This window comes from Tachyglossus aculeatus, chromosome 23 (assembly GCF_015852505.1).
Source record: "Tachyglossus aculeatus isolate mTacAcu1 chromosome 23, mTacAcu1.pri, whole genome shotgun sequence".
Taxonomy (NCBI): Eukaryota; Metazoa; Chordata; class Mammalia; order Monotremata; family Tachyglossidae; genus Tachyglossus; species Tachyglossus aculeatus.
The window spans coordinates 7,017,443-7,039,351 of record NC_052088.1 but is presented as its reverse complement, the minus strand read 5'-3'; the positions used below and the strand labels follow the sequence as shown (position 1 = coordinate 7,039,351).

Below are 21,909 nucleotides of genomic sequence, written 5' to 3'. Positions count from 1 at the left end.
GGAAAAGGACTGTGTCTGTTATATTGTACTCTCCCAAGCTCTTAGTACAGTGCTCTGCACACAGTAAGTGCACCATGAATACAATTGGTTGATCAATTAATTGATTATGCAAGGCTGACAAGAGAACCTGAGGCACCATTGATTAGGTGGGCTGGGTCAAAGGCGGAGAAGGGGAAGGGGAACATCACTCTGTCAGGCTATGGTTGATGCCTACTCTTATCCTGGACTCTGTGTGGCTGAGGATGATTTTTCAGGTCTGTTGGGGCAACTCTCAGTGGGTACAGCATTGGTAGGGCTGGACACGGTCACACGGATGGTCAGGGTAGAGCCAGAAGTAGCCAAGACTTTCTGGTGCTGCCGATGGGACAGTGAACACACCAATAGTTCTTAGAGCAGCCAAGGGCCCAAGAATGGCCAGTTGTCCATCAGTGTTCTTGGGACTCATTATTTTGGAAGTGGGACAGGGACGGTGTCCAGCCTGATTAACTTGTATCTACCCCAGTGCTTAGAACAGTGTGATACATAGTAAGTGTTTAACAAATACCACAATAATAATAATATCTAGGAACATAGGCTCCCTTCCTCCCTCCCTGCTTCTCCTTCCCCTGTTCCCTGTCTCCACGCTTCTCTCCCATCCCCTTACCTGCCTCGAAATCATTAGACAGATTCTGCACAAACTGCCCCCACCACACAAACAGTATGGAAAGAGGAGGTAGTGTCCACAGAAGACTCTCCAAAGGTGCAGTCAGAAAATAGGCCAATCCGCCCATTTCTCAGGATGCCTTGGGGCCAGACAAGCGCTCTCCGAGTGGGCCGGCTCGCATCATGCGTCTTGTCCTTTTCACTTCCTGGTTCTTGGGGTTCTGCCCAGTGCCACCGTTCATGTTTTCCTTCCTAATTTAAACTACAATGTGTCATTTCCTTGTGTGAGATCTGCTTCCTGGTCAGGTCTCATTGACTTCCTCCCTTCAAGCTCTGCCAGGGTACAGTAAACATTCTGGCACTCTCAATCTGAAGGGAACTTGAGTCCTACTTTTCCGATCTGGTGAAGGCAGAAGAGACGGAGTTCTGCAGAGGCCACCCGTCAACATCTGAAAATCATGAATAGAATGGAGGGCCTCTTTCTGAAGAATTAATCAGTCAATCAATGGCATTTACTGAATGCTTGCTGTGTGCAGAGCACTGTACCAAGCGCTTGGGAGAGCATGGTACAACACAGTTTGTAGAGAGTTTGGAGAATTCCAGAGTGACCTAGTGGATAAAACAGGGGCCTGGGAGCCAGAGGGACCTGGGTTCTAATCCTGGCTCTGCCACCTGTCTGCTGTGTGACCTCCTATGTAGACTGTGAGTCTCATGTGGAGCTTGATTAACTAGTTTCTACCTCAGCACTTAATACAGTGTACATAATAAGCAATTAACAAAAACCACAAGTAGTAGTAGTAGTAGCAGTAGTAGTAGTAGTAGTAGTAGTAGTAGTAGTAGTAGTAGTAGCTTTCCCCTCTCAGGGTCACACCTGGAGCATTTCCAGTCTTCTACCAGTTTCAGCTAAGGCAGGAAGAGTCAAGCAGAGGCCTACCCATTCCATTCCTAGCTTGGACAGTGGCTAGAGAGTGGAAGGCAATCTGTTACAAGTCAAAACTCTCCTGTGCTGGGCAGCAGCGTCAGGGGAGAGAGTTGAGGGTGGAGACTCATGTTTTGTTGTCTGTCTCCCTCCTCTAGACTGTGAGCCCGTTGTTGGGTAGGGACCGTCTCTATATGTTGCCAACTTGTACTTCCCAAGCACTTAGTACAGTGCTCTGCACACAGTAAACACTCAATAAATATGATTGAATGAATGAATGAATGGAAGGTGGCAATGGTTGACCATTTCTGGATTTTTACCAAGAAAACTCCATGGATCCACTACCAGAATGATTGCAGATGGAGGCGTGGCGTTCTGGGAGAGATGTGTCCATGGCGTCACTATGGGGAGGGGTCTACTTGTCAGCCTAAAAGAAGACAAGTAGTAGTATTGCTATTATTATTATGAGGTAAGTGAGGTACAGAGAAGCTCAGTGACCTACCCAATGTCACGCAGCAAACACTAGAACCCAAAGACTCAACTGTGTGGTAGCGCTGGCCTAGGCTAATTTGAGCTGAAAGTCCTTGTCAGCCAGAAGAGTGGCGTTTCTGAATCGAATCAGAGAAATGGGTACCATTCCCTCCAAGACTGAGGGAGACAGAACTCATTCCCAAGGAAGAGGGATCAGGGCTGTAAGATTCAGCCTGGCTTCCTACCAGGTGGAAGAGACAGGTCCCAGGGAAATTTCACTGGGAAAAGCAATGGCTTGCGGAAAGAACCTCAACAGAGGAATAATAATAATAATAATAATAATAATAATAATAATAATAATAATAATAATGGCATTTATTAAGCGCTTACTATGTGTAAAGCACTGTTCTAAGTGCTGGGGAAATTACAAGGTGATCAGGTTGTCCCATGGGGGGCTCACAGTCTTAATCCCCATTTTACAGGTAAGGTAACAGAGGCACAGAGAAGTGAAGTGACTTGCCTAAAGTCACATAGCTGACAATTGGCGGAGCCGGAATTTGAACCCATGACCTCTGACTCCAAAGCCTGTGCTCTCTCCACTGAGCCACGCTGTTTCTCCTGTTAGGAATCTAACATCGTGCCCTGAAGCCAGGAGACTATCCCAGGTGCAGTGGAGATAATGTACGCCCAGAGCTGTAATCTCAGTAGTCTGAGAGTGGGAAGCAGATCAGGCATAATAATTGTGATATTTGTTAGCACTTACTATGTGCCAGGCACTATACTAAGCACTGGGGTAGATATAAGCAAATCAGAATGGACACAGTCCCTGTTCCCCCGGGGCCCGTAGTCTCGATCCCTATTTTACAGATGAGGTAACAGAGGCACAGAGGAGTGAGTTGACATGCCCAAGGTCACACAGCAGACAAATGATGGATCTAGATTAGAACCCAGGTCCTTCTTACACCCAGGCCCATGCTCTATACTTTATGCCATGTTGCTTCTGGAATGACCTAGTAGAAAGAACACAGGCCTGCAAATCAGAGGACCTGGGTTCTAATTTCATCTCCACCACTTCGCTGCTGTGTGACTTTGGGCAAGCCAATCGATCAGTTGTATTTATTGAGTGCTTACCGTACTTAGCACTTGGAAGAGTAGCTCACTGTGGGAAGGGAATGTGTCTGTTACATTGTTATATTGTACTCTCCCAAGTGCTTAGTCCAGTGCTCTGCACACTGTTAAGCACACAGTGAAGCAGCACAGCATGATGGATAGAGCACCAGCCCGGGAGTAAGAAGGTCATGGGTCCACATGTCTGCTGTGGGACACATCTGTATGCTCGGGCAAGTCACTTTCCTTCTCTGTGCCTCAGTTACCTCATTCATTCATTCATTCATTCAATCGTATTTATTGAGCGCTTACTGTGTGCAGAGCACTGTACTAAGTGCTTGGGAAGTACAAGTTGGCAATATATATAGAGACGGTCCCTACCCAACAGTGGGCTCACAGTCTAGAAGGGGGAGGCAGAGAACAAAAAAAACCCATATTAACAAAATAAAATAAATAGAATAAATGTGTACAAATAAAATAGAGTAATAAATACGTACAAACATATATACATATACACAGGTGCTGTGGGGAGGGGAAGGAGGTAAGGCAGGGGAGATGGGGAGGGGGAGGAGCGGGAGAAGAAGGAGGGGGCTCAGTTTGGGAAGGCCTCCTGGAGGAGGTGAGCTCTCAGTAGGGCTTTGAAGGGAGGAAAACATCTGTAAAACAATAATAATAATAATAATAATGGCATTTGATAAATACTGTTCTAAGCGCTGGGGTAGATACAAGGTATGGAGAGTGAGTCTGTGAGCCCCACATGGGAATGGGACTGTGTGCAATTTTATTTGCTTGTATTCACAGTGCCTGGCACGTAGCAAGCACTTACCAAAAACCACAATTTTTATTACTATTATTAATAAACACAATCGACTGACTGATTACAATATAACAGAGTCGGCAGACACGTCCCCTGCCCACAATGAGCTGACAGTCTAGAGAGCCACATCATTTCTCTGTGCTTCAAGTTCCTCATCTGAAAATTCGGATTAAATACCCACTCACCCTTCTGCTTTGAATGAGAGCCCCATGTGGGACGGGGACTGTCCCACCAGATGATCGTGTGTTTAGTATGGGTGTTTGACAGATAGTAAGCGGTTAACAACTGTCACAAAACTTATTATTAGCCGGAGTGGCAGGACAGGAAATGGTCCCCCGCCCTGCTTTTCTCATTGATTCCGTACTCTTCTTTCATTTTGATTTCCTGAGTCCAAGCGCTCAGTAAGTGCTCAATAAATATGACTGAATGAATGAATGAGTTCTAACTGTGTGCAGGGCACTGTACTAAACGCTTGGGAAGCACAAATCGGCAACATATAGAGACGGTCCCTACCCAACAACAGGCTCACAGACTAGAAGGGGGAGAGAGACAACGAAACAAAACAAGTAGACAGGTGTCAATACCATCAGAATATGGTATTGATGGTACTCAATAAGTACAACTAACTGAGTCACCTCTCTGGAGTCAAGCTCCCCTGCAATGCAGGTGAGAGCTCTGAAATACCATAAACAGTATCTGGGAAGATTATCATGAGAAGTAGCGTTGCCTAGTGGATAGAGCACGGGCCTTGGCGTCAGGAGGTCATGGGTTCTAATTCTGGCTCCTCCACTTGCCTGCTTTGTGACCTTGGGCAAGTCACTTCACTTCTTTGTGCCTCAGTTACCACATCTGGAAAATGGGGATTAAGATTCTAAGACCCAAAGGGGATAGGGACTGTGTCCAACCTGATTTGCTTGTATCCGCCTCAGGGCTTAGAATAGTGGCTGGCACATAGTAAGCGCTTAACAAATACAACAAATATTATTCTTCTTATTATTATAAGAAAACAATGGCTGGGTACCGTGTGTCGAGAGTTTCATCTATCTATCCATTCATTCAGTCAGTCATATATATTGAGCGCTTACTGTGTGCAGAGCTTTATACTAAGCGCTGGAAAATTACAATTCAGTAACAAATAGAGACAATCCCTGCCCATGATGGGCTCACAGTCTGGAAGGGGAAGACAGACATCAAAACAAGTAAACTGGCATTAATAGCATTAATAGAAATAAATAGAATTATAGATATATTCACATCATTAGTAAAATAAATATAATTATGAATATGTACATATATACACACAAGTGCTGTGGGGTGGGGAGGGGGGTAGAGCAGAGGGAGTGAGTGGGGGTGATGAGGAGGAGAGGGGGAGCAGAGGAAAAGGGGGCTTAGACAGGGAAGGCCTCCTGGAGGAGGTGAACTTTCAGTAGGGAATCACTGCAGGGGGCATCTGATGGATTAAATAATGATGGCATTTTTTAAGCACTTACTATGTGCAAAGCACTGTTCTAAGCATTGAGGAGGTTACAAGGTAATCAGGTTGTCCCACAGGGGGCTCACAGTCTTAATCCTCATTTTACAGATGAGGTAACTGAGGCCCAGAGAAGTGAAGTGACTTGCCCAAAGTCACACAGCTGACAATTGGCGGAGCCGGAATTTGAATCCATGACCTCTGACTCCAAAGCCCAGGCTCTTTCCACTGAGCCACACTGCTTTGCAGTCTGGGATCCAGCGCTTAGAACAGTGCTTTGCACACAGTAAGCGCTTAATAAATGCCATCATTATTATCATTATTATTATTATCCAGACCCGAGGTGCTCACTTCAGAACCTGGACTTCCAGAAACTCGCCTTCCAGCTCCATTCCTTCCCTATGACCAGACGGCGTTCAGTTTCTCCACAGAACCCTGCAAGCTTCCCAGAAAACAACTCTCCCAGCTGCGGGGGGAAAACTTTCCCTTATTATGCTCTCAATAATGAATTCCTGCCCAGAGCAGACCAGCCCCCATGTGTTTTCCGTCAAGTCGCAGAGTGAGTGTGTCCCTGAGACGCTTCCAAAAGATGATGGATGTAACAGATTGACGTCGCATGTTGACAAGAGCTGGCCGCCGCGTTTTCCTCCAGCTCTTTTCCCCCTGGGATCTGGATTCTGAGATGGGGGACAATTTTAGAGAATCCCATAGGTGAGACAGTGTGATCGCCCAGCTCCTTGCCTAATTTTCAACTACTTAGAAATCCGACTTTAACGGCTTTCATGCTAGAGCTTTTTCACGATAATAGTAATTGTGATATTTGTTAAGTGCTTACTATGTGCCAAGTACAGTGCTAAGTGCTGAGGGAGGGAATAATAATAATTATTATGGTATTTTTAAAGCACTTACTATATGCTGGGCACTGCATTAAGCGCTAGGGTAAATACGAGCAAATCGGGTAGGACACAAGCCCTGCCTGTGTGGGGCTCACAGTCTCAATCCTCATTTTACAGATGAGGTAATCGAGGCACAGAGAAGTGAAGCGACTTGCTCAAGGTCACACAGCAGTCAAGTGGCAGAGTCAGGACTAGAACCCAGGTCCTCCTGACTTTTGGGCCCATTCTCTATCCACTAGGCCATGCTGCTTCCTATGAGCAGACAGGACAAGCACTTATCCTAACCCACCTGGATGACCGCATCAGCCTCCTTGCTGACCTCTCTGTCTTCAGTCTCTCCCCACTTCAGTCTTCGGCTGCCCGAATCATTTTTCTACAGAACCGTTAAATCCATTTCTCCCCACTCCTCAAGAATCTCCAGCGTGGCTCAGTGGAAAGAGCACCGGCTTTGGAGTCAGAGGGCATGGGTTCAAATCCCGGCTCCACCACTTGTCAGCTGTGTGACTTTGGGCAAGTTGCTTAACTTCTCTGTGCCTCAGTTATCTCATCTGTAAAATGGGGATTAAGACTGTGAGCCCCTCGTGGGACAACCTGATCACCTTGTATCCTCCCCAGCGCTTAGAACAGTGCTTTGAACATAGTAAGCGCTTAACAAATGCCATCATCATCATCATCATCCAGTGGTTATCCGCCCACCCGCCTCCGCATCAAACAGAAACGCCTTACCGTGGGCTTTAAAAGCACTCAATCACCTTGCCCCTCACACCTTATCTCCCTGATTTCCAACTACAACCCAGCCCACATACTTCTCTCCTCTAATGCCAACCTACTCTCTGGACCTAGATCTCGTCCATCTTGCCGCCGACCCCTTGTCCACATCCTGCCTGGGGCCTGGAATTCCCTCCCTCTTCATATCCAACAGATGATCACTCTCCCTACTTTCAAAGTCTTTCTAAAAGCACATCTCCTCCAAAAGGCCTTCCCCCACTAAACTCTCATTTCCTCTTCTCCCACTTCCTTCAGCATCATCCTTAGACTTGAATTTGCATCATTCATTCGCCTCCCCCTCAGCCCCACAGCACTTACGTACATATCCATAATATATTTATTTATAATAGTGTCTGTCTCCCTCTCTAGACTATAAACTCAGTGTGGGCAGGGAACGTGTCTGTTATATTGTTCTCTCCCAAGTTCTTAGTACAGTGCTTTGCCCTTAATAAATACATTACATAAATAAATACAGTACGGTATAAAATTTACTTATTACATAAATACAGTACAGTAAGCCCTCAATAAATACATTCGATTGATTGATTGCCACAGTTTCTGTCCTATAGGTTTCCCAATTTAAAGGACTGGGAATCACATAGGCTAGGATCATGTGATTTCAACTGGATTTAACTTTCTCAAACCCGACTGACTCTTGGGACTAGAATTGGGAATTCTGGGGCTTGTTTTCTTTCACACTCAGCCCAGGCCCCTGTTTCTGCCCTAAAAGAGGGTCCAAAGCCAGGATCATCTTTGGTCTAAAGCATATCCTGAGGGCAAAGGGGTGTCAATTGATGATCCTTCCACCCTTCTCTTTAGGGAAATAGTTTCACTGAATGCCTCCCAGAAGGAAACTGATTTTAATCATGTTAAAGAATGTTTCTAGGCCACCTGTCTGGGAGTTCAAAGCCCTTATCGCTAGCCCATAGGTAAGCCAAACAACTTCCTTGGGAGGCCCTCCTTTCCTCATTCTTCTGTTAGGAGGACTTGGAGGTCAGTGACTTTGTCTACACCTCATTCAGATTTTTTTCCCAATGCTTAGTACAGTGGTTCGCACCAAAGTCTTTAGTAAATGCTATTTCTTCCACTACTACCCACTGTTGGGTAGGGACCGTCTCTATATGTTGCCAACTTGTACTTCCCAAGCGCTTAGTACAGTGCTCTGCACACAGTAAGCGCTCAATAAATACGATTGAATACGAATACTACTACTCTTCTTACCACTTCTACTGCTGCTACTACTTCAATGGAGAAGCAGCATGATGTAGAGTGGATCTTCCCCCGGGCCTGCAAGTCAGAAAGTCATAGATTCTAAATCCAGCACTCCCACATGTCTTCTGTGTGACCTTAGGTAGGTCACTTTACTTCTCCGTGCCTCAGTTTCCTCATCTGTAAAATGGGGATTAAGACTGTGAGCCCCACGTAGGACAGGGACTGGGTCCCATCCGATTTGCTTGTATCCACTCCAGTGCTTCATACAGTGCCTGGCACACAGTAAGCGCTTAACAAATACCAGAATTATTATTAGTAGTATAATTAGTATTATTATTACTAATATTACTACTAATATACCACCACTGCTGCTGCTACTACTCCTGCCATTACTACTACTACTGCTAGTAATGCTACCACTACTGCTGCTACCAGAAGCAGCAATAGTGGATAGCTCACCGGCCTAGCTGAGTCAGAAGGCCATGGGTTCTAATCCAGGCTCTGCCACTTGTCTGCTGTGTGACCTTGGGCCAGACACTTCATTTCTCTGGGCCTCAGTTACCTCATCTGTAATATGGGCATTGAAACTGTGAGTCCACGTGGGACAGGGACTGTGTCCAACCCGCTTTGCTTGTATCCACTTCAGTGCTTAGTACAGGGCCTCACATTCATTCCTTCAATCGTATTTATTGAGCGCTTACTGTGTGCAGAGCACTGTACTAAGCTCTTGGAAAGTACAAGTCAGCAACATATAGAGACAGTCCCTACCCAACAACGGGCTCACAGTGTAGTCATTACTATTGAAATTATTACAATTACTGCTGCCACTGCTACTAGCTACTACTCCTGCTACTATAATAATAATAATAATAATAATAATAATAATAATAATAATAATGGCATTTATTAAGCACTTACTACGTGCAAAGCACCGTTCTAAGCGCTGAGGAGGTTACAAGGTGATCAAGCCGTCCCACGGGGGGCTCACAGTCTTAATCCCCATTTTACAGATGAGGTAACTGAGGCACAGAAAAGTTAAGTGACTTACCCAAAGTCACACAGCTGACAACTGGTGGAGCCAGGATTTGAATCCCAGACCTCTGACTCCAAAGCCTGTGCTCTTTCCACTGAGCCACGCTGCTTCTCTTAGTATCACCACTGTTACTCCTATTACTTCTATTACTAGCAGCTCTAGTAATAATAATAATAATAATAATAATGTTGGTATTTGTTAAGTGCTTACTATGTGCAAAGCACTGTTCTAAGCGCTGGGGAGGTTACAAGGTGATCAGGTTGTCCCACAGGGGGCTCACAGTCTTCACTCCCATTTTACAGATGAGGGAACTGAGGCACAGAGAAGTTAAGTGACTTGCTCAAGGTCACACAGCTGACAACTGGTGGAGCCGGGATTTGAACCCCTGACCTCTGACTCCAAAGCCCGTGCTCTTTCCATTGAGCCACGCTGCTTGTCCTGGTATTACCACTGTTACTCCTATTACTTCTATTGCTAACAGCTCTAGTACTACTACTACTTTTACTAGTACTTTAGACCCAGACATGGGGCAGAAAGATTAAGGAAGTCATTCCAGACTGCTCAACAAACGAGTGGGTGACAGAGCTGGAAACTGGGCCTCAGATGTCCCATTCTCCAGTCTTGTGAGGGCTAACCCTCTGACAGTCTAGCCACTCCAAGCACTTAGTACAGTGCTCTGCACACAGTAAGTGCTCAATAGGTGCTCACCCAAGAGCTCGAATATCCTTTCCCCAGGAGTTCTTTGGGAAGGACATTTTGTTGCTGAAGATAATGGTTAATGGCTCTTTTCATTAGGAAATGACTACAGACTTTGACTTTGCTGTCAAGTCATCTCTGACCCATGGCGACTCCACGGACATCTCTCCCAAAGTGCCCCACTTCCATCTGCCATCTTTCTGGGAGTGGACCCAAAGAGTTTTCTTGGTAAAAAATATGGAAGTGGTTTACCACTGCCTTCTTCTGTGCAGTCTTCACCCTCGACCCTCTCCCATTCTGCCTGCCCAATAGAGGCGAGTTTTGACTTGTAACAGATGGCCTTCCACTTGCTAGCCACTGCCCAAGCTAGGAATGGAATGGGTAGGCCTCTGCTTGACTCTCTCTCCTGCAGACTGATGTACTGGAAACTCTCCAAGTGCGATCCTGAGAGGGGAACTACAGGCATACCTCAGGTTAAAGCCACCCCACAATACACACAATCCAAAGGCTCAGCTTTTGTTTGTCACCTCACCAATCCAGCGGATTGATTGGTTGACTGATTTATTGAAGTAACTGGCAGAGAGCACAGCTTCGCTCTCGGATTCTTGATGCTGTTCTTCGGAAGGCCTGGTAAAAGCCTCGGGGCCTTGGTGGAGGGCCGAGATTTGGCTGGGGCTTGAGCTGTTGTTTTTCCTTCAGATGAAACAGACTGTGAGTAATGTTGAAGCTCTAGCAGGCAATGCCCTTCCTTCCCCCTTTCCTTCTGAGGCCTGAGTTGCTGCTCAGGCTAAGTCCTTAGCTGCCAGAGAGCAAGAGGGCAGACCACCTGGAATCCTGGGACACTTCCATCAATCAATCAATCAATCAATCATATGCTTTGTGTGCATGGCACTGTTCTAAGTGCTTGGGAGAGTAAAGATGATATAACAGATGCATTCCCTGCCCATAAAGAGCTTATGGTCTAGAGGGGGAGACAGACATTAATATGAATAAATAAATTACAGATATCTACATAAGTGCTATAGGTTGGGGGTGCTGAATAAAAGGACTAGTCAGGGTGATGCAGAAGGGAGTGGGAGAAGAGGAAAGGAGGGCTTAGTCAGGGAAGACCTCTTTGAGGAGATGTGCCTTCGATAAGGCTCTGAGGGTGAGGAGAGTTATTGTCTGGAGGATATGAAAAGGGAGGGCGTTCCAGGCCTGAGGCAGGACGTGGGCAAGAGGCCGGAAGTGAGACAGACGAAATCGAGGTTGGCAATGGAGGAGTGAAGTATGTAGGCTGGGTTGTAGTAGGAGAGTAGCGAGGTGAAGTAGCAGCGTGGCTCAGTGGAAAGAGCCCGGGCTTTGGAGTCAGAGTTCATGGGTTCAAATCCCGGCTCCACCAATTGTCAGCTGTGTGACTTTGGGCAAGTCACTTAACATCTCTGTGCCTCAGTTACCTCATCTGTAAAATGGGGATGAAGACTGTGAGCCCCCCGTGGGACAATCTGATCACCTTGTAACCTCTCCAGCACTTAGAACAGTGCTTTGCACATAGTAAGCGCTTAATAAATGCCATCATTATTATTATCATTATTAAGTAGGAGGGGGCAAGGGGATTGACTGCTTCAAAGCCGTTGGTAAGTGGTTTCTGTTTAATGGGGTGGCTGATTCACATCTACTGGAGGTTCTTGAGGAGTGGGGAAACTTTTGTTCAAAATTTTTTATGGTATTTCTTAAGCTCTTACTATGTGCCAGGCACTATTCTAAGCCCTGGGGTAGATACAAGCTAATCAGACTAGATACAGTTCATGTCCCCCTTAAGGCTAACAGTCTTAATCCCCCTTTTACAGATGAGGAACTGAAGCATGGGGAAGTGAAGTGACTTGCCCAAGGTCACACTCAGCAGACAAATGGCAGAGATAGAACAAAGGCCCTTCTGACTCCCAGTCCTGTGCTCTATCCACTCTGCCACGCTGCTTCTCACTAGGACACCCTGCTTCTCAACTGAAAACAAGCCCTGGGTTTGTGATGATCCATCAGGCATCTTGGACAAATGCTCTCCAAACATGCCCCACCATGTGACTCTCTCTTTAGCCCTCTGGGGAGTTTCAAGATCAGGACTCACTTCATTTATAATCCTGAGCTGGACTGCCTCCCAGTTGGCACTGCAAATAATGATGATTGTAGTATTCGTTAAGCGCTCACTATGTGTCAAGCACCGTTCTCAGCGTTGGGGTAGATACAAGTTAATCAGATCATACCCCCTCCCTGTCTCTAATGAGGCTCACAGTCTAAATAGGAGGAACAGGTATTGAAACTCCATATTACAGTTGAGGGAACTGAGGCCCAGAGAAGTGAAGTGACTTGCCCTAGGTTACATAGAAGATAAGTGGCAGAGGCCGGATTAGGACCGGAGAGTGGTAGGGCCCTCCTCTCCAGTAGAGAGGACTGAACCCCCAGCATTGTACAGGTCTTGGAGCCAGTCCACATGGAGCCAAGAACAGGGAACGAGAGAAGCAGTGTGGACTAGAGGTTAGGGCTTGTCTCGCCGACGACTCCTGGCCCACGTCCTGTCTCCGGCCTGGAACGCCCTCCCTCCTCTAACCCGCCAGACAACCCCTCTGCCCTGCTTCAAAGCCTTACTAAGGCCCATCTCCTCCAAGAGGCCTTCCCAGACTAAGCCCCACTTTTCCTCATCTCCCATTCCCTTCTGCAGCCCACTGACTTGCTCCCTTTCCTCTTCCCTGATGCCAGCCCCACAGCACTTATGTCCATATCTGTCATTTTATCTATTGGTATTGCTGTCTGTCTCCCCCACTCTAGCCTGTGAGCTCATTGTAGGCAGGTAATATCACTGCTTATTGTTATATTGTGCTTTCCCAAGTGCTAAGTGTACTCTGCACACAGTAAGCATTCAGTAAAAACAATCAAATGAATGAACAGAGAATGGGATCTGGGCCCCAAGAATAGGCCCTGGATTCTGTTGGCTTCTCATCAGCCCCCCTACCATTCCCTAGATCTGCAGGCTCTTTTGGGATCAGCAAGAGTCCCTGTTTTGTGGTGTCAACAATATACGTGACTCTGACTAGAAGATACAGAGCAGGCTGCTGTGAGGGGAACCATTTTTCCATTGTTTTTCCACTCAGATCACCACTCTACTTAAATCTAACTCAGCTGCATAGCGCAAAAGCCCATGGGCAGTATCAACCAACTTCACACAATCTCTGAAAATCACTGTGGGCAGGGAATGTGCCAGTTTATTGCTGTATTGTACTCTCCCAAGCACTTAGTACAGTGCTCTGCACACAGTAAACACTCAATAAATATAATAGAAGGAATGAATAGTAATGATAATAATAATGGTACTTCAACGGTCCTCGGGATGCAATAATGATAATAATAATAATAATAATAACAATAATAATAATAATGGTAGTACTTGTTAGGGGCTTACTATGTGCCAAGCAGTGTTCTAAGCGCTGGGGTAGATACAAGCGAATAATAATAATAATAGTAATGATGACATTTGTTAAGTGCTTACTATATGCAGAGCACTGTTCTGAGCGCTGGTGGGGGGATACACAGTGATCAAGTTGTCCCATTTGGGGCTCACAGCCTTAATCCCCATTTTACATATGAGGTAACTGAGGCTCAGAGAAGTGAAGTGACTTGCCCAAGGTCACACAGCAGACATGTGGCGGAGGTGGGATTCGAACCCATGACCTCTGACTCCAAAGCCCGTGTTCTTTCCACTGAGCCAAGCGAATCAGATGGGACACAGTCCCTGCCCCACAAGGGGGTCATAGTCTTAATCCCCGTTTTACAGATGAGGTAACTGAGGGCCAGAGAAGTGAAATGACTCACCCAAGGTCACACAGCAGACAAGTGGCAGAGATGGGATTAGAAAGCAGGTACTCCAGGCCCATACTCTAACCACTAGGCCATGCTGATGAGCTGAGTCTCTCTTCTTATTGTCTCAACAGGCACATCTCTCCTGTCCTGGGGTTAGTTCCAGCCTTATTCTCTGAGTCACCTTCCTCGGGGAATTCTCAGGTAATGCTCTCCCACAGACCTCGGTGTTGCCTGGACAGGGCATGTCAAAGCACGTCTTCCCGTGGTCATCGGCTGTCAGGGCCCGCCACAAACCGCGGCATGGAAAACTGGCCCTACCCTGTCTGCTCCTCTCCCTCTACTGAGCTCACTGGGCCTCAGTTTCCTCATCTGTAAAATGGGGATTAAGAGTGTGAGCCCCATTTGGGACAGGAACTGTGTCCAACCTGATTGACTCGTATCTACCCCGGTGCTTAGAACAGTGCGTGGCAAATAATAAGCGCTTTGCAAATACCTCAATTATTATTCTTATTATTATCATTACTGCACCCTGAGGACTCTGGACGTACCATTATTGTTATCGTTATTATGCATTCATTCAATTGTATTCACTGAGCACTTACCGTTTATCATTATTATTATTGTTATTATTATTACATCCTGAGGACTGTGGCTCCTCTTCACCTTCAGCCCTGCAACATTTGAGGAGAGGCAGGATGGTTTCCCCTTTGGTATCTGCAGAGATCTACAGACTTCATTGTCCAGGGGTCTGGAGGGGAGAGGGTGGGTCTTTGGGAGCAAGACCCCTACGGATGTTGAAGATGCTCAGGGGGTTACCTGCAGGCTCGAAGAGAACCTCCCGTGTGCTGTGTCAATCCTGGCTATGTGGGCACGTGAGCTTGGCATTGCGGGTAGAAGATGCTGGGTAATAACAATAATAATAATAATGATGGTATTTGTTAAGTGCTTACTATGTGTCAAGCACTGTTCTAAGCGCTGGGATAGATACAAGGTAATCAGGTTGTCCCCCTGGGGCTCACAGTCTTAATCTCCATTTTACAGATGAGGTAACAGGCACAGAGAAGTGAAGTGACTTACCCAAAGCCACACAGCTGACAAGTGGTGGAGTCGGGATTAGAACCCACAACCTCTGACTCCCAAGCCCAGGGTAGGAGATGCTTATTATCAATAACAATAAAAATGATGATGGTATTTGTTAAGCACTTATTATGTGCCAAGCATTGTTCTAAGCGCTGGGGTAGATACAAGGTAATCAGGGTGTCCCATGTGGGTGCCTTGCATTGACTGCTGCTATCAGAACCTGGGCAGGGCAGAGAACCTGGGCCTCTTCTGAACAAGTTTACCCTGTCAGAACGGTGGCAACTCTCCTCTGGAACTAGCCCACGGACCCCAACCTAGTGTGAGGTCTTCGGTTTTCCTGTAAGCTCCTTGAGGAGCTCTATAAGCTCCCAGAGAAGCAGCATGGCCCCACGTGGGACAGGGACTGTGTTCAACCTGAATATCTTGTATCTACCCCAGTGCTTAGAACAGTGCCTGGCACATTGTAAGTGCTTAACAAATACCACTATTATTAAAGGCAGGGGGTACATCTCATAACTGTAGTCTTTCTTAGGCCCTTACTATGGTCAAGCACTGGACTAAGCACTGGACTAGACACAAGATAATCCGGTCAAATACAGTCCCTGTCCCACACAGCACTCACAGACTTAGGACGAGGGAGAACGGGTATTGAATTCCTATTTACAGATCAGGAAACTGAGGCCCAGAGAAGTTAAGTGACTGGCCCAAAGTCACACAGCAGGCAAGTAGTGGAGCTGGAATTGGAACCCAGGTCCTCTATCTCCCAGGCCCCTATTAGGTCATGTAGCTACCACTTCAAATGCATCGTATGCTTCCAAGAACTTAGTACAGCGCTCTGCATATAGTAAGTGCTCAATAAATACCACTGATGACCTCATGACCTCTGCCCCACGCCCTTTGCTGCATTTGCTCCTTCTCTGTTTCAGGAGGTAAAATTGCTGAAGGGAACGGCGGTGCCTTGTGATTAATGGGTTACCTTTCCCACCCCTCCCTGTCTATGAACATAGAAGTTGGCTGTGGGTCATCTTGACTCACAGTTCAAATACTACAAAGAAAACCAACCAGGTGCTCAAATATCCTTCCCTCCGGAGCTCTTTGGGAAGGATACTTTGTTGTTGGGGATAATGGTTAATGACTCTTTTCAGTTTAGGAAGTGTCTGCAGCCATACTTCAGCTGTGTGACTTTGGGCAAGTCACTCCACTTCTCTGTGCCTCAGTTACCTCAAGTGTAAAATGGGGATTAAGACTGTGAGCCCCACATGGGACAACCTGATTACCTTGTCTCTACCCCAGTGCTTAGAACAAGGCTTGGCACATAGTAAGCTCTAACAATTACCATTATCATTATTATGTCTTGTCTTAGAGAAGCAGTGTGGCTTAGTGGAAAGAGAATGGGCTTGGGAATTAGAGGACATGGATTCTAATCCCGCCTCTGCCCCTTGTCTGCTGTGTGACCTTGGGCAAGTCACTTAATTTCTCTGTGCCTAGTTACCTCATCTGTAAAATGGGGATTAAAAGTGTGAGCCCCATGTGGGACACTCTGATTACCCTGCATTTACCCCAGCACGTAGAACAGTGCTTGGCATATGGTAAATGCTTAACAAATACAATCATTTATGCTGTCAGGTCATTTCCGATTGTTCTGGTACTGGGTCTGTAGAGTTTTCTTGGTAAAAATCTGGAAGCGGTTTGTCATTGCCTCTTTCCACGCAGTAAACCTGAATCTCCGCCCTTGACTCTCTCCCACACTGCTGCTGCCCAGCACGGGTGAGTTTTGACTTGTAGCAGATTGCCTTCCACTCGCTAGCCACTGCCCAAGCTAAGAATGTAATGGGTAGGCCTCCGCTTGACTCTCCCTCCTGTAACCGAGACTGGTAGGGGACTAGAAACTCTCCAGGTGCGACCCTGAGAGGGGATTATTATAGTTCAGGTCAAAGCCACCCCCAAAACACACAATCCGGCCTTTATTGTTTATCGCCTCAATAATCCAGTGCATCCAAATAATCCCCAGAAAGGATGAAGAAGTTACTGGTTTCTCCACCATTAGCTAAGATTTGGGGATTGAGAAGCCTTGAATCAGTTTTAAAGGAAGCAGATAAATTTATTAAAATGCTTGAAGAAGGCCTTCTTGGAAAGAGGAACTCAAAGATGTGGAAATACAGTGATCCAGAAGTGAACAGTGATCCAGAAGAGTGATTCCGTGCCTTTTCAGAACGGAATCCTCTACTGTGGAATTTCCTAGTCTATGTGATATGCTTTTATTGTAGTAGTAATAGTAGTTAAAATATTAGTAATGTCAGCAACAGTAGTCATTGCAGAAGAGGTAATAGTAGTGTAGTAGTAGTACTAATAATAATAATTGTGGTATTTGTTAAGCGCTTACTCTGTGCCAGGCACTGTACTAAGTGCAGGGGTAGATACAAGTTTATCAAGCTGGACGCATCCCTGTCCTACACGGGGCTCACAGTTTCAATCCCCATTTGATGGATGTGTAGTATCTGTTCTTTTCAGTTTAATATCGATATGTCTTTGATGTGAAGACGCTGTGTTAAGCAGCTTTTTGGAGAAAGGAGGTGGGTTGGGAGCTTGCTCCGTCCCCTCCACACATCGGTCTGGTATTGCTTTGCTTCCAGGAGAAGTGTGAGAAGCAGCGTGGCTCAGTGGAAAGAGTCCGGGCTTTGGAGTCACAGGTCATGAGTTCAAATCCCGGCTCCACCGCTCGTCAGCTGTGTGACTTTGGGCAAGTCGCTTCACTTCTCTGAGCCTCAGTTACCTCATCTGTAAAATGGAGATTAGGACTGTGAGCCTCCCTTGGGACAACCTGATCACCTTGTAACCTCCCCAGTGCTTAGAACAGTGCTTTGCACATAGTAAGTGCTTAATAAATACCATTATTATTATTATTATTATTATTATTATTATTATTATGGATGAGGGAACTGAGACCCAGAGAAGTAAAGTGACTTGCACAAGGTCACACACCCAACAAGTAGCAGAACCGGGATTAGAACCCATGACCTTCTGACTCACAGACCCGTGCTCTAGCCATCACGCCATGTAGTAGTAGTTACAGTAGTAGAGAAAGAGGTGATAGAGTGGAAAGAGTAGTAATAATAATTAACAATAATGATGGTATTTGTTAAGCCCTTACTATGTGCCGAGCACTGTTCTAAGCACTGGGGTAGATACAAGGTAATCAGATTGTCCCATGTGGGGCTCACAGTCTAAATCTCCATTTTACAGATGAGGTAACTGAGGCATAGAGATGTAAAGTGGCTTGCCCAAGATCACACAGCAGACAAGCGGCAGAGTCAGATTAGAACCTGCATCCTCTGACTCCTAAACCCGTGCTCTTTCCACTATGCCATGCTGCTTAATAGTAATGGTAGTAATAGTAGTAATATAGAGGTTATAGTAGTAGTAGTAGAGGTAAAAATGGCAGAAGTAGTATTAATAGTAGAGGTTATAGTAGTAGTAGTAGTAGTAGTAGTAGTAGTAGTAGTAGTAGTAGTAGCAGTGGTAGTAGTAGTAGTAGTAGTAGTACAGAGTGCTAAGCACTAAGCAATAAGAGAAAAACACAAATAGGCAAAAATTAGACAGAGTTCCCATCTAGGTGATGACAATTTTAGTACAAGGGTGACAGATAGATAAGGATGAAACAATACAAACACAAAATAATAACAATAATAATAATGGTATTTGATAAGCACTTACGCTGCGCCTGACGCTGTACTAAGCGCCAGGGTGGATACAAGCAAATTAGGTTGGACACAGTCCCTGTCCCACGTGGGGCTCACAGACTCAATTCCCCTTTTTACAGATGAGGTGAGGCACAGAGACGTAAAGTGACTTGCCCAATGTCACACAGCAGTCAAGTGGTGGAGCTGGGATTAGAACTGGACTCCCAGGACCCTGCTCTAGTCACTTCACCACGCTGCTTCTCTAACGCAAAGACAGGGACAATAACATATACAAGCCCGATAGGGCACCGTGCCCAGAGGAGCAGCGTTCTGGGCTTCTTGTGGGTCAGAGTCTGACAATCCCAACTACACTCTCTTATCTCACTACAGGCTGGCTCCCACTCTTTTGTTCCACTCAAGCTATCCTACTCACGGTGACTTGCTGATTTGGGGATCGGGAAGTTTTAAATCAGTTTTAAAGGAAGCAGATGAATTTATAAAAAGCGGCGTGGCTCAGTGGAAAGAGCCCGGGCTTTGGAGTCAGAGGTCATGGGTTCAAATCCCGGCTCCGCCACTTGTCAGCTGTGTGACTTTGGGCAAGTCACTGAACTTCTCTGTGCCTCAGTTCCCTCATCTGGAAAATGGGGATTAAGACTGTGAGCCCCCCGTGGGACAACCTGATCACCTTGTAACCTTTCCAGCACTTAGAACAGTGTTTTGCACATAGTACGCGCTTAATAAATGCCATCATCATCATTATAAAAATGCTTGCAGAAGGCCCTCTTGGCTGATTTGCCCAATCTTGCTCTGCACACAGTAAGCGCTCAATAAATATGATTGAATGAATGATTTCTTGCCTCTGATATCTTGTTCACCCCTGCGCCCATATGCCTGGAGTTCCCTGATTCTCTATAGCTAATAGTCCAGTCCATTAATCAACTACCACACTTCCCCCCTTCTAAGCCCTATTGAAAGGCTCACCTCCTCCAGGAGGCCTTCCCAGACTGAGCCCCCCTTTTCCTCCACTCCTCCTCCCCTCCCCATTGTCCTGACTCCCTCCCTCTGCTCTACCCCCTTCCTGCCCCACAGCACTTGTGTATATGTACATATTTATTATTCTATTAATTTTATTAATGATGTGTATATCTATAATTCTAAGTATTTATATTGATGCTACTGATACCTGTTTACTTGTTTTGAAGTCTGTCTCCACCTTCTAGACTGTGAGCCTGCTGTTGGGTAGGAATTGTCTCTATCTGTTGCTGAATTGTACTTTCCAAGCACTCAGTACAATGCTCTGCACACAGTTAGCACTCAATAAATACAATTGAATGAATGAATCAATCAATGGTATTCATTGAGTGCTTACCATGGATAGAGTACTGTACTGAGCGTCTAGGAGAGTATAGTGCAACCGAGATGGTAGACACATTCCCTGCCTACAGCGAGCTTACAGTTTAGAGAGGGAGAAACATACAAGTGGAAGAGACACAGACCTTCCCTTTCCAGAATTCTCCTGAAATCAAATCTCCTCCAGAAGGGCTTCACTAATTCTTTTCAAATCTGCCCTCCTTATATTTCTCAACTGCCGTTTAAGTACTTCTTCTTCACCTTTGCCCTGGGGTGCTCTCTTGCCCTTTCCCCAGAGCACTGGTGTTCCTGTGAGAAGCACTTATCCTATCCTTCTTTGATTATTGTAACAGCCTCCTTGCTGACCTCCCTGCCTCCTGTCTCTCCCCATTCCAGTCAATACTTCACTCTGCTGCCCGGATCATTTTTTCTACAATAACTGTTCAGGCCATGCTTCCCCACTTCTCAAGAAACTCCAGTGGTTGCCCATCCACCTCTGCATCCAGCAGAAATTCCTCATCATCGGCTTTAAAGCAGTCACTTTGCGCCCTCTTACCTCAGCTCACTACTCTCCTACGACAACCCAGCCTACACACTCCACTCTAATGCCAAGCTACTCACCGAACCTCAATCTCGTCAATCTAGCCGCCGACCTCTCGCCCACATCCTGTCTCTGGCCTGGAATATCCTCCCTCTTCATGTCTGACAGACAATGACTCTCCCCACTTTGAAAGCCATCTCTTCCAAGAGGCCTTCCCCGACTAAGCCCTCTTATCCTTTACTTCTACTCCCTTTTGCATCTCCCTGACTTTTGCTCCCTTTATTCATCCCTGCTCCCAGCCCCACAGAACTTGTATACATACCCGTAGTTTATTTATATTAATGTCTATCTTCCCTGCTAGGCTGTAAATTCATTGTGGGCAGGGAATGTGCCTGTCATATTGTTATTTCGCATTCTCCCAAGCGCTTAGGACCAGTGCCCTGAACACAATAAACACTCAATAAATACGATTGATTGACTGATTGATTGAAACAGCATGACCTAATGGAAATAGCACACAGGACTGGGATTGAGGAGACCTGTTCTCTAATCTCACCTCAGCCACTTGCCGGTTGTGAGACCTTGGACAAGTCACTTACCTTCTCTGTGCCTCAATTTCCTGTTCTCCCTCCCTCTTAGATTTTGAGGTCAAGTGGGACAGGGACTGTGTCCTTTCTGGTTATCTTGTATTTATTCCAGTGTACATTAGTAAGCTCCTAATGAATGCTATAGTTATTATTGTATTACATATACTATTTTATTTCCTTCTGTCTGTAATGTATTTTAATATCTGCTCCCTGCTAGATTTTAAGATCCTTGAAAGCAAGCACTTAGCACTCTCCCGAGCGCTTAGAACAATCCTCTGCACCCAGTAGGCATTCAATAAATACCATTGAATTTAGTTCCCTCTCAAACCTAGGCAGATCAGACTTTGCACGGACCTTACAGTTAGCTAAAAATCCAAAGGCGTTGTAAATACAATAGCTTTAAGAGACTGAATAAGACCAGGGGAAGAGGATCATTTCAAGATTTACAAGTTACAGGACAGTATATGTATCCTGTTCTAACAGTCTCAATCTGACTGATATAGCGATCTGGAATTGATGTTTTAGCTCAGATTACTAGGTGGAAAGTCACAGTACAGAACGGGACACCCAAAGAATCAGTCAATCAGTGGTATGTATTGAAAGCTTACTGAACGCAGAACATTGTACTAAACATTGTACTAAACATTGTACTAAACTACACTTAGGAAAGTATAACAAGTTGGGAAACATGTTTCCTGACCACAACAAGTGAGTATAGAACAACTGGAGGAGGAGTGTGTCAGAAACACAGGTAGCAGAAGACAGTGGTAGTGGGAGATTTGATCACAAGGCACAAAGAGAGGGGGGT

At 45.9% G+C, this 21,909-nt stretch overlaps 2 non-coding genes across 2 annotated transcripts; one reads left to right on the top strand and one right to left on the bottom strand.

Annotated features, from left to right (window-relative positions):
* Positions 1 to 16,720: 16,720 nt before the first annotated feature.
* LOC119944862 lies at positions 16,721 to 16,858 on the bottom strand. Its single transcript, XR_005456007.1, has one exon. It is a non-coding gene; the product is annotated as a small nucleolar RNA SNORA7 (small nucleolar RNA).
* Positions 16,859 to 17,406: 548 nt separating this feature from the next.
* LOC119944822 lies at positions 17,407 to 17,592 on the top strand. Its single transcript, XR_005455970.1, has one exon. It is a non-coding gene; the product is annotated as a U2 spliceosomal RNA (small nuclear RNA).
* Positions 17,593 to 21,909: the final 4,317 nt, after the last annotated feature.